A 12,518-nucleotide genomic window follows, 5' to 3' on the forward strand; every position below is an offset into this window, starting at 1 on the left:
ATCCTAAAGATAGATCTATTTGGCCCAACAAGCCTCATCCGAGTTACGGATGCTTTAGTACTTCAATTTATCATATCCGATGAGAGTCCCGGAATGATGGGGATATTCTATATGCATCTTGTTAAGGTCGATTACCAGGTGTTCAACATATGAATGAATTTTATTCTCTATGCAGTTTGCGAAATGCTTGATATGAGATGTATATGTATGAAAAAAAATGAAATCTTGTGGTCTATTGTTACAATTTGATAAATATATAGGTTAAACCTATAACTCACCAACATTTTTGTTGACGTTTTAAGCATGTTTATTCTCAGGTGATTATTAAGAGCTTCCACTATTGCATGCTAATGTATGGATAAGAGTTGGAGTCAGCATGCTTGTATAATATTGTTTAAAAACTGCATTCGAAGACTTAAGTTGATGTGTAATATTATTGTAAACCATTATGTAATAGTCATGTGAAAACGCTATATTTTAGATTATCATTATTTGACAATCGTCGTAATATTTTTAAACCTTTATCAATAAAATAAAGGTTATGGTTTGTTTTAAAATCGAATGCAGTCTTTGAAAAATGTCTCCATATAGAGGTCAAAACCTCGCAACGAAATTAATTAATATGGAACTTTATAATCGATATGAACGAGACATTTCATCATCTCTTCAAACATCCTCTAAATCAATCAAATTCAAGCCTAGACTAAACATCTCCATGCTGAAAACTTCACAAACTAACAAATCAACAAACTTTGCTCCCTAGAAAGGCTCAAGTATCCACAAGATTTTTCATTTAAGTATAATAAAATCAAGAATTAATATTTTTATAGAACACCTTTCTAGGAGCTTTTATCAACATAAACTTCACCTTCATACCCACTTTCCTCATCACGAGTCAAGGATTGCCCACAAGCTTATTTTCGGTACAATAGAGCGCTAAGTTACATGAGTCACCCAAGAAAAAGTTTAGCCTTAAGGAAAACAAGGCTTTTTAGAAAACCATTTTTGATTTTAGAAAGGGAAAACAAGTCAAGTTGTGAAATAAGACAAGTTTTCCAAAAATTTTATGGTTTAAAAGCTTTGTGCATCCATAGCCATCCCGATTTTAGGATAACCACACGAATAGCTATTGAACCGATATATCTCAAAAGTGAACTACCTCCCGGTGTTGAACGTGATGAGATGATAACTATCTTGGGCTCATAAACGCGATGTGCATACAAGCCATCCCGGTGATGGGCTGACCACAAGGGTAGCTACTCCTCTTGTAAACATACTATGAAGTGTCAATAGCTATGGAAGAGCAATTACCTTGGGTGTGAGTTTATCGGTGGGTTCATGGCACGATACTTGAAAGACTTTACTTTCATGGTTAGGTCTTTTTGATCTCAACTTAACTTGGAAGTCTTTACTTCCAAGTTTGGAAGACTTGACTTCCAAAATGATATAGGAGGACTCGACTCTCCCGAAAGTGATTAAAACACTTGGCTACTTCCCATATAATAAGCTTTTATGCTTATGTTTAGAAAGGGTAGGAAGTACGAACTACCCCTCCGTTAATTGCAAGAACATTGTGCCACAGCTTTTGGCTATGGTGTGTGTTGTCTAAGAAACACTAGCATGAAGCCATTACTCCTAAAGAGGATAGCACATGGTAAAGCTCGGTGGCTCCTTTTCCCTCGGTATGATACATCGGTTGAAACATCGTGAAATGATGAATCAATCAATATCAATATAATATGATGTGGATTAGGAAGTATCCCACACCAAGTAAGACGACATTCGGGAGACTTGACTCCCTTTGATGGATGGACTTGAGTCATCCGGAAGTGTTAAAGCTTTAAGCTTTAGACACTTGAGTTTTGAAACACACATGGAAGGCTTTACTTCCGTGCAAAAACCTTTTATTCTCTTTTGATTTTATCAACTTTAAGTACATGAACCATTTTGGAAGTGGAAGACTTTACTCCCACTTGAGAATTACAAGAACAAAAGGAAGACTTTACTTCATTAGGTTTTAAAACATAAGGGAAAAGACTTTACTTTCCCCAAAAATACAAGCTTTAACCAATTAAGTGTTAACGATATGTATATTGTAATGGTTAAAAACTTGTTCCAAAAAATTTATCAACATTGCAAGTTTTGCCATTTTTATAGTGCATGTGACAAGCTTTATCCAAAAAGTTCAAAATGACCCGAGATTTTAACTCTCCCTCTACATTTCGTTTAATGTAATGCCCTCATTGCATTGAATGATGTAATTTAGTAAAATTGAGGGACAATTTGAATTAGAATAGAGAAGAGAAGAGAAAGAAAACCCGGAATTAGATCAAATGATCTTTGTTGTCCCTATTCGGATAAACTTAGTAAACAATATTGCTTGCATGTTGTTGTACCACTTGTTAAGCCAAAATAAGGAGCCAATTGTACATGACTTTCTGATATCGCCTAAAAAGTCACGTTTTCACCTCGGTATTAAGGCCCAAAAAGAATAAAGTTCCAAACTTTATCAAGAGAATCGGAGCTAAAACAAAGATTCTAGAGCGAAAACGATGAAAGACAAGAAATCAAGTTATGATCCAGCAAATCAGCTAGCCAAATGGGCTGCCAAACGGTTTGCCAGTATGGCAAATGGCCTGCCACACGGCCAGATTAAACGGGCACAGCAAACGGGCAAGGCTGGAAAATGACCCGTGCAAACGGTTTGCCAAACGGCCTGCCAAATAGCCTGCCAGCCGTTTGTAGGCAAATTTTAAGTCTATTTAAAGGGTCTTTGTCATCCATTTTTACACACACTTCAATTCACTTTTTTCTCTCTCTTTCTACTATATTATTCATACTTTCAAGGTCTTCAACTCTGTGTGGGAAACCTAGTACCCGGAGAAGAATGCTGAAGATTGTATTAGGAGCGGTCTGGAGTTTGAAGTTGTCACTTTTGTATTCAAAAATCGTTTAATCTACTGGTACTTATATCCTTTGTCTTTATATAATGTTTTCCATTATTATGCTTTGTGATATTGTTGCCATGATTAGCGAGTAGTTATCTTTAGTGTATGTTATGATGTAGTCAGTTATAATGCCGAAATAATATTATGGCTTGTGTATGTTGTCGAGATACTTTCCGATTATGCTTTGAACTCAATCGTTTTTCCAAATAATAGAACGTAGTTATTGGCTCTGTTATTGGGAAGTCGCGAACCCCAATTCAGAGTACACTATCTGTGTCACCCCTTGGTAAGAGAAGTATATCAGATATAACGTAAGTTTTACTGAGGCACACCGGCTGTAGTAAGTCCACCGAGCCTTGTATTCTGACTGAGGACTCCTTCATAGTGAAATATCTATCTAGACCCCTAGTACATTGTCGGTCCTAGACCATGCTAGTCACTAAGCATATAAACTTCGTACGTGCACGCTGAAGCACATCGGTTGTTGTAAGTTGTACCTTTGCTACGTAAGGCCATGGAACCCGGTCAGCGCTTATTAGTACACTTCACCATAACGCGGTCTTAAGCGTTGCAGCCCGCTTGAGGGATTCTTGGTTAATTAAGGAACTGTTTGTTTAAACACATAAAGGATTGGACCGTTAGGATAAATGTATTCATGGAAGTCAAACATGACTTGGTCATAGTGTTCTTTATGGTTGAACTCTCTTTATGGGCCTAACTATCTTTTAAACCTAATCATTAAGTAAAACATCGAAATACATCACGTCTCTCGGATATGGTAAACCCTGTATTCCATTATGCTTAAGAAAGTTTAGACCTTTGTTGTAATGACCCGGAAATTTCCGACCAAATTTAAACTTTAACATTTATATGTATCCGACACGATAAGCAAAATCTGTAATGTTGAGTCTAGAAAGTTTGAAATCTATATCAGTTACCCTTTGACCAAGCCTGACGATTCACGAACATTTATGTGTATATATGATATATAGATATAAAATTTGAAACATTTAATTTGTTATCTTATCATTAATATTATTGTTAACATTATTAATATCATTATTATTATAACTAGTAAGGAAAATAAAAATTTTAGTTATTATGATTAATAATAATATTTTTATTAGATATTATTATTACCGGTATTATTAAAAATCATTATTATTATTGTTATTATTATGATTATTATCATTATTATTATTATTATTATTATTATTATTATTATTATTATTATTATTATTATTATTATTATTATTATTATTATTATTATTTTTATTTTTGTTATTATTATTATTAATTAATTATTAATATTAATTAAGGATAATTAAAAATCAATTATTCATACCATCTGTTTTCAATCGTTATCCTACTGTGACTCAATTTTGTTTCTGTTTCTTATTTGATTAAATATCGAATCTTAATCATACCTACATGACAAAAGCAGATATACATCAATTCTCCTTTTAATTTTTTTTTATTTCTGTACTTAAACGAATAATATGAGTCGGCCTATTTTGCTATAAAACCAAGAAATTACTCAGCGTTATTGCACAATAAATCAACATTACAAAATCTTTATCAGTCATCAAATTTTTAAAAACAGAAAATAAATAAGAACATTTTTTTTTCTTCTTTCACTGGCATTCATTCTTGCTCGTGAACATATTTCGCCCAAAACCAAACCACTATCGTCATCACCACCACAACTAATCACCACCAAGATATACTAACCATTACATACTATTATCCTAATCTTGTACTATTGTAAACTACCATCAAAAGTCCACTTGTATCACCACCACCATAATCATAACGAAGACTTGCTAATCAAACAACAGTTTGTGCTACTGCTATAATTCTGTTTGAATCGTAAATCACCTCAAAAAGCCACCTTGTTGCCAAGTTCTTGTTCGTTGCAACTACTGCAACTGCTATGACGTTTTCTTTCTGTCGATCCTAAATACAAACCAAACAATGAAGAACCACCATCAACCTCCTATGCCAAATAATTGTTGTTTTCTTTTCGTGAAACAATCACCAGGCATCACCATCTTCTAAATCACCCTACCTTTATCTTTCATCGTTTCCCTCTCACTCTATCTTTTCTGTTTGTTTACATTACGTGCAAGGACCACACAAGCAACCATTTCCGAAACCATTATTAATACTTACTACTTTCTCGTTTCTTTTGTGAATTTACCCAAACTGCCATCCCATCACCACTCACATAAACTGAAAACTACAGCATCGTGATGTTATTTTCAATTTTTTTTTTTTGAATAGCAAGATGGGAGAGGGGGAATCACGGATCATATATATATATATATATATATATATATATATATATATATACATAAATATAATCCCAATTCCAAGTTTCCCATTTGATGAACTACCCTTTAAAAAAAACCATTATAGAATTCATGATATGTTGTGCAAGTGGAACTACTTTTAACCTAGTGGCAGACAAAAGAGGATTGTGTTTAGAATTATAGCTCTAAAATATTCGATATTGACCTATTCGAATTCAACTACAACCAAACCAACTTGAATCATGGGCCGAATCTTTTTCTATTTAATCTTGGGCCATCGTCAACTTGATTAGCTTATTGGGCTAAAGAAACTGTATTGGTCCGAATCAATTTCTTTCTCCCTAGCAGCGACGACTGCTTACTATCTTTTCTGTTTCCTTTTGTTTTAGCTGGGGTCGAAGGAGGTAAGGGTAGAATAGAATGTATGAGTTAAATAAATTGGTGAGGGAATTAATATCGGAAGAGAAACAGATGGATAGATGGTTGAGTCTGTTTGAGGCATGCGAGAGGTCTTGGGTTCGAGTCCCGTCTCAGGCACTTTAATTCTTTTTAAGACTACAAAGGTATAATTTAATACTATTATTATTTCTATTTCTATTATTATTTTTATTATTATTATTATCATTAAAGGTTATGAATATATGACTATTATTATAATTAGATTATCATTAGACACTAGAATTATTATTAGTATTATTATTATTATTAAGTATTACGAACACTAGTTATTGGTATTATTATTATTACTAATGCAAGTATTAGTTACCCATTATTATTATTATCATTATTATTATTATCCTAACCCTGGTTACAATTATGATTATTATTAACAAAAGTATTTTATTAAGATTACAATTAATAATAAGATTGTTATAAATATTATTATCAAGATAAGTATTATTTTGAAGTAATAGGATTATTAATGTTATCATTATTAATATCAAAAACTAATTTTTTTAAAACAGATAAACATTTTTGAGCATAGAATGTACATACTGTATATACAAAAATTTTATTGGAAATTCACATAAATGTATATATCAAACCTATTAATATTAATGACATAAATACTTACAAATAACAAAAACTATTGTTTTTTTTTAAATATAACATTTAAACAATTATGTATATAAATATGAATATATTAATATAACTATATAAATATGAACCATTATGAAAATATACACAAATTAAATATACATTATATAAAAATTAATGATATAATAAATAAATTTGTTCAGTTACAATTATGTGTATTAATAAATATCCAAATTATATAGGTTCATGAATCCGAGACCAACCCTACACTTATTCAATGTCGTCATATGTATTTTTACTACAAAATACATTATGGTGAGTTTCATTTGCTCCCTTTTTAATTGCTTTTGCAATATATATTTTTGGGCTGAGAATACATGCGCTGCTTTTATAAATGTTTACGAAATAGACACAAGTACTTAAAAATATATTCTACGTTGAGTTGTACCACTGGCATACTTCCCTGTAGCTTGGTAACTACTATTTACATGTGTTATTGTAAACGCAAATCCTGTTGATAGATCTATCGGGCCTGATAACCCCAACCGGACTGGACGACCAGTATTCAATGGTTGCACAGTACTTCGTTTTGGTGACTACACTTGGTACGGTGTAGTGAGATTTCATAATAAAGGGAATATGCGACATTGATTAAATGTTAAGTATGGTTATCAAGTGCTCAACCACTTAGAATGCTTTACATACACTTGCGAGTGTATTATGTTTATGATTATGAAATCTTGTGGTCTATTAACATATTGAAATGATTGTTACGATAAACCTATGAACTCACCAACCTTTTGGTTGACACTTTTAAGCATGTTTATTCTCAGGTATGAAAGAAGTCTTCCGCTGTGCATTTGCTCATATTACTTGGAGTCATTCCTGCATATTTAGGACAGTACCTCGCAATGGGACCAAATGTTGATGACTTCGTCCAGGTGGATTAGGACGGGTCCTCACAGGTGGTATCAGAGCATTGGTCTTAGTGAACCAGGTCTTGCATTAGTGTGTCTAACTGATAGTCGTTAGTATGTATTAGCGAGTCTGGACTTCGACCTTAGCTGCATATTATAAGTATTGTTTATCATTCCTAGTGGAAAAATTACCTGATTATCATTCCTAAGTCTAGACAAGACTTCCTGCACTTATTTGATAGATAGTGTATAGACAAAATTCATATCTTAGCCTATCTGCTAATTCATATCTTAGCGTATCTGTTACTGTAGACTTTATCTGACACGTTTCCTTAATTCTTTCCGTAATCTATGAGATCTTCTGTACTATGCATAGATATTCTATGTAATTAGAATATCATCCGATATCCGAAATTCATTTCATATCAAAAACTCTTTATCTAACCGAGCAAAATGGAACTCACCACTAGTTCAAGCCTCTCGGATTCCGATATGGAGTCCCACTCCAGCTCCGAAAGCAGCGTCACCAGAATGAATCAACCAATCATCCATCCCCAATTCATCTGATGGGTTCGTAGTCGACTTAACCAATGGAGACAAGAAGAACGCGATCCTTTTCACCCACCAACCTGCACCCTCGGCGAAGAACCCGAAACACTTACCGGCGAACCTGTTCGAAACACCATTTTTACCTTCAGTTCCCGAATATCTCGTCACGATTATATTCTATCTATAATTCTAAACTTTATTCATCCGCTTGTTACGACCGCCAATCATCCCGGAGTAATAGAAGAAGTTAACGAGCTTCACGTTCGAGTCATGGCGTTGGAGAATATGATGCAAAACTTACTAGCACCAGCAACATCACCGACATCAATAGTACCACCAGCATTGGCATCATTACCACCAATAACACAAGCCTCAATATTACATGCCTCAATATCACTACTTGTACTTCGAGTATGATCTTCGTTCTATATATCGTTCAACATCGATTATCTTCGTTCTACGTATCGTTCTATCTACTTTATCTTCGTTCTACGTATCGTTCTACATCATTTATCTTCATTTTACATGGCAATTATGTAACCTCTAAAATTTTAGAGATTATATATTCTTGTTATAATGGTAAATCAAATGAGTTTAATATCTTATTGACTCATTAAATCCATGATTACATCTGAAGAAAATATATATGTATGTATATTTTCATAAAGATTGTAATTAAAAATTCTTTTGTACAAACTGTTAATCGTGAAAATATTTTAACGAGTAGGTAATACCCGAGAAATATTTAGATTTCACATTAATAAGTTACACTGTACACTCTTCAGTTCTGATTTAGCAGTCATTAACAATACTGCTCAAGTCCGTACATATACGTATCCGTTCACCAAAGAACAACTATTTTCATTCAAATTCAATTTCATATTTGGATTTTTACCTATCAGAATCCAACAAGTGGCATAATGAAGAAAACATCGGACAAAATAAAATTTGTTAGAAACAAATGAATTAACTAATTGAAATATTGTTAAGAATCCACGCTAACTGTTCCTAGCTAACTGGTTACATTTTATTTGTCGCAATTTAATTATCGCAATTTACATTATCGCAATTTACATTCTTGTAATTTACATGCTCGCAATTTTATTCATCGTCATTTAATTTCTATTATTTACTTTTACGCACTTTAAATAACGGGACACGTATACAAGGTTTCGACATATCATATTGACCCATCTATATATATATATATCTTGGAACAACCATAGACACTCTATATGCAAATGACGGAGTTAGCTATACAGGGTTGAGGATGATTCCAAAATATATATATAGTTTGAGTTGTGATCAATACTGAGACCGGTACACGGGTCACGATAAGTATTAATTAATTCAAATATTATATATTAAACTATATATGAATTATTGGACTGTTAACTGTGGACTATCGACTTCGGACTAATAATATTGGACAATTAAAATGAATTAAAATACTGATTATAACATATGAAACTAAATAATTCTTCAAGTTTGCCACTTGATTTCATCTTAAACCTCATTTGTATCTTGACGATTCAAATTTGCGCTCAAACCTTTCATGATTCTTGAAAACACCTCAATCGAGAGAATGAACCAACTGCATCTCATCTACGGAAGAAAAGATTTATGTATATAGTTATGCACCTGAAAACCCCTCGGAAACTGAGTAAACGTTTAACACGTAGCTGTGTTAATTCCTTTAGTGTTATTATTACCCAAAATAATTTGGTAATCCCTTTCAAAGTAGCAAATTTTGTCACAGCTCCAGCAAGTCAACTCCAAATTTTCATCCGAAACAACCTTATTATAACTTTGATATATATGCGTGCTCTTTATTGTTACCGGAGAACCTTTTATATTCCACCATATTACCATCAGCGTTTAATCATCTAAAAACATAATTCTCCTGAAAACACCTCGAAATGATAACCGACGATTCAGATATGGCTGCATTAAATACAGAGGAAACAGAAAAATTGTAGATGGTTTAAACGGCCAAGAGTTTGATGATAAAGAATGGAGTGTTGGGAACGCTCGATAGAAAATTTAGTACCGAAAAGCGGATTATGCAAAACTATGAAGGAGACTGTGGATAAATCACCAACCTGTACTTAAAGAGTCCGGATGATTCTGTATCTGATGAACTCTTTAGCGAATATCTTGCTCCTTATTTATTCTAAATTCTAGAGGAAGAATTTTCTTTATCAACCTCCGAACTTAGAAATTCCAAAATATCATCATAAATATCTTCGATATTTCTGAAGATATTTTCATAAATATTCTTGTCCGAAATTATCTACTTCTTCGTGTTATCTGTATTCCATTAAATTGAAAACTTCTGTAAAATCTAAGTATAAATACGAATGAATTCTGGAGAAGTGTTAAGAATTTGAGCATGAGTTAGTATAATATAATGCGCTTGGCCAACGTGATTATATTACAGTAAGTCATGCTGAGTTTCTAATGGAACGTGAAAAAGGATCACAGATCATACCATTATCATGTACCATGTTACACAACTCTTTCATTCTATTTAATCTATAAGTATATCACGGAATTATTTTCCTTGATATTCCTGTTTTTCCGTAATTTCGACAGTTTGCTAATAAATCGTGCGATTACATTTTCTTCTCGATTAGAAGATTTCTTTAAATTCCTTGAATTCCGGGAATCCACCATGACTATGTCAAAAGTCAAGACAAAACTTTTCACTCTTTTGTGGTTGCTTCACTCGTACGCTTCGTATGATCGAATTGTTTTATCTATATTACTCAATGATGATAAAACTTCATTATCACCTCATATTCATCATAAAAAAAAAAAAAAACAATTTTATTGTTAGCCATGACGACCTCTATCAAATTTCGGGGACGAAATTTCTTTAACGGGTAGGTACTGTAATGACCCGGAAATTTCCGACCAAATTTAAACTTTAACATTTATATGTATCCGACACGATAAGCAAAATCTGTAATGTTGAGTCTAGAAAGTTTGAAATCTATATCAGTTACCCTTTGACCAAGCCTGACGATTCACGAACATTTATGTGTATATATGATATATAGATATAAAATTTGAAACATTTAATTTGTTATCTTATCATTAATATTATTGTTAACATTATTAATATCATTATTATTATAACTAGTAAGGAAAATAAAATTTTTAGTTATTATGATTAATAATAATATTTTTATTAGATATTATTATTACCGGTATTATTAAAAATCATTATTATTATTGTTATTATTATGATTATTATCATTATTATTATTATTATTATTATTATTATTATTATTATTATTATTATTATTATTATTATTATTATTATTATTATTATTATTATTATTATTATTATTATTATTATTTTTATTTTTGTTATTATTATTATTAATTAATTATTAATATTAATTAAGGATAATTAAAAATCAATTATTCATACCATCTGTTTTCAATCGTTATCCTACTGTGACTCGATTTTGTTTCTGTTTCTTATTTGATTAAATATCGAATCTTAATCATACCTACATGACAAAAGCAGATATACATCAATTCTCCTTTTAATTTTTTTTTTATTTCTGTACTTAAACGAATAATATGAGTCGGCCTATTTTGCTATAAAACCAAGAAATTACTCAGTGTTATTGCACAATAAATCAACATTACAAAATCTTTATCAGTCATCAAATTTTTAAAAACAGAAAATAAATAAGAACATTTTTTTTTCTTCTTTCACTGGCATTCATTCTTGCTCGTGAACATATTTCGCCCAAAACCAAACCACTATCGTCATCACCACCACAACTAATCACCACCAAGATATACTAACCATTACATACTATTATCCTAATGTTGTACTATTGTAAACTACCATCAAAAGTCCACTTGTATCACCACCACCATAATCATAACGAAGACTTGCTAATCAAACAACAGTTTGTGCTACTGCTATAATTCTGTTTGAATCGTAAATCACCTCAAAGAGCCACCTTGTCGCCAAGTTCTTGTTCGTTGCAACTACTGCAACTGCAACTGCTATGACGTTTTCTTTCTGTCGATCCTAAATACAAACCAAACAATGAAGAACCACCATCGACCTCCTATGCCAAATAATTTTTGTTTTCTTTTCGTGAAACAATCACCAGGCATCACCATCTTCTAAATCACCCTACCTTTATCTTTCATCGTTTCCCTCTCACTCTATCTTTTCTGTTTGTTTACATTACGTGCAAGGAACACACAAGCAACCATTTCCGAAACCATTATTAATACTTACTACTTTCTCGTTTCTTTTGTGAATTTACCCAAACTGCCATCCCATCACCACTCACATAAACTGAAAACTGCAGCATCGTGATGTTATTTTCAATTTTTTTTTTTTTTTGAATAGCAAGATGGGAGAGGGGGAATCACGGATCATATATATATATATATACATAAATATAATCCCAATTCCAAGTTTCCCATTTGATGAACTACCCTTTAAAAAAAACCATTATAGAATTCATGATATGTTGTGCAAGTGGAACTACTTTTAACCTAGTGGCAGACAAAAGAGGATTGTGTTTGGAATTATAGCTCTAAAATATTCGATATTGACCTATTCGAATTCAACTGCAACCAAACCAACTTGAATCATGGGCCGAATCTTTTTCTATTTAATCTTGGGCCATCGTCAACTTGATTAGCTTATTGGGCTAAAGAAACTGTATTGGGCCGAATCAATTTCTTTCTCCCTAGCAGCGACGACTGCTTAC

The sequence above is a fragment of the Rutidosis leptorrhynchoides genome, chromosome 3, assembly GCF_046630445.1.
Source record: "Rutidosis leptorrhynchoides isolate AG116_Rl617_1_P2 chromosome 3, CSIRO_AGI_Rlap_v1, whole genome shotgun sequence".
Classification (NCBI taxonomy): domain Eukaryota; kingdom Viridiplantae; phylum Streptophyta; class Magnoliopsida; order Asterales; family Asteraceae; genus Rutidosis; species Rutidosis leptorrhynchoides.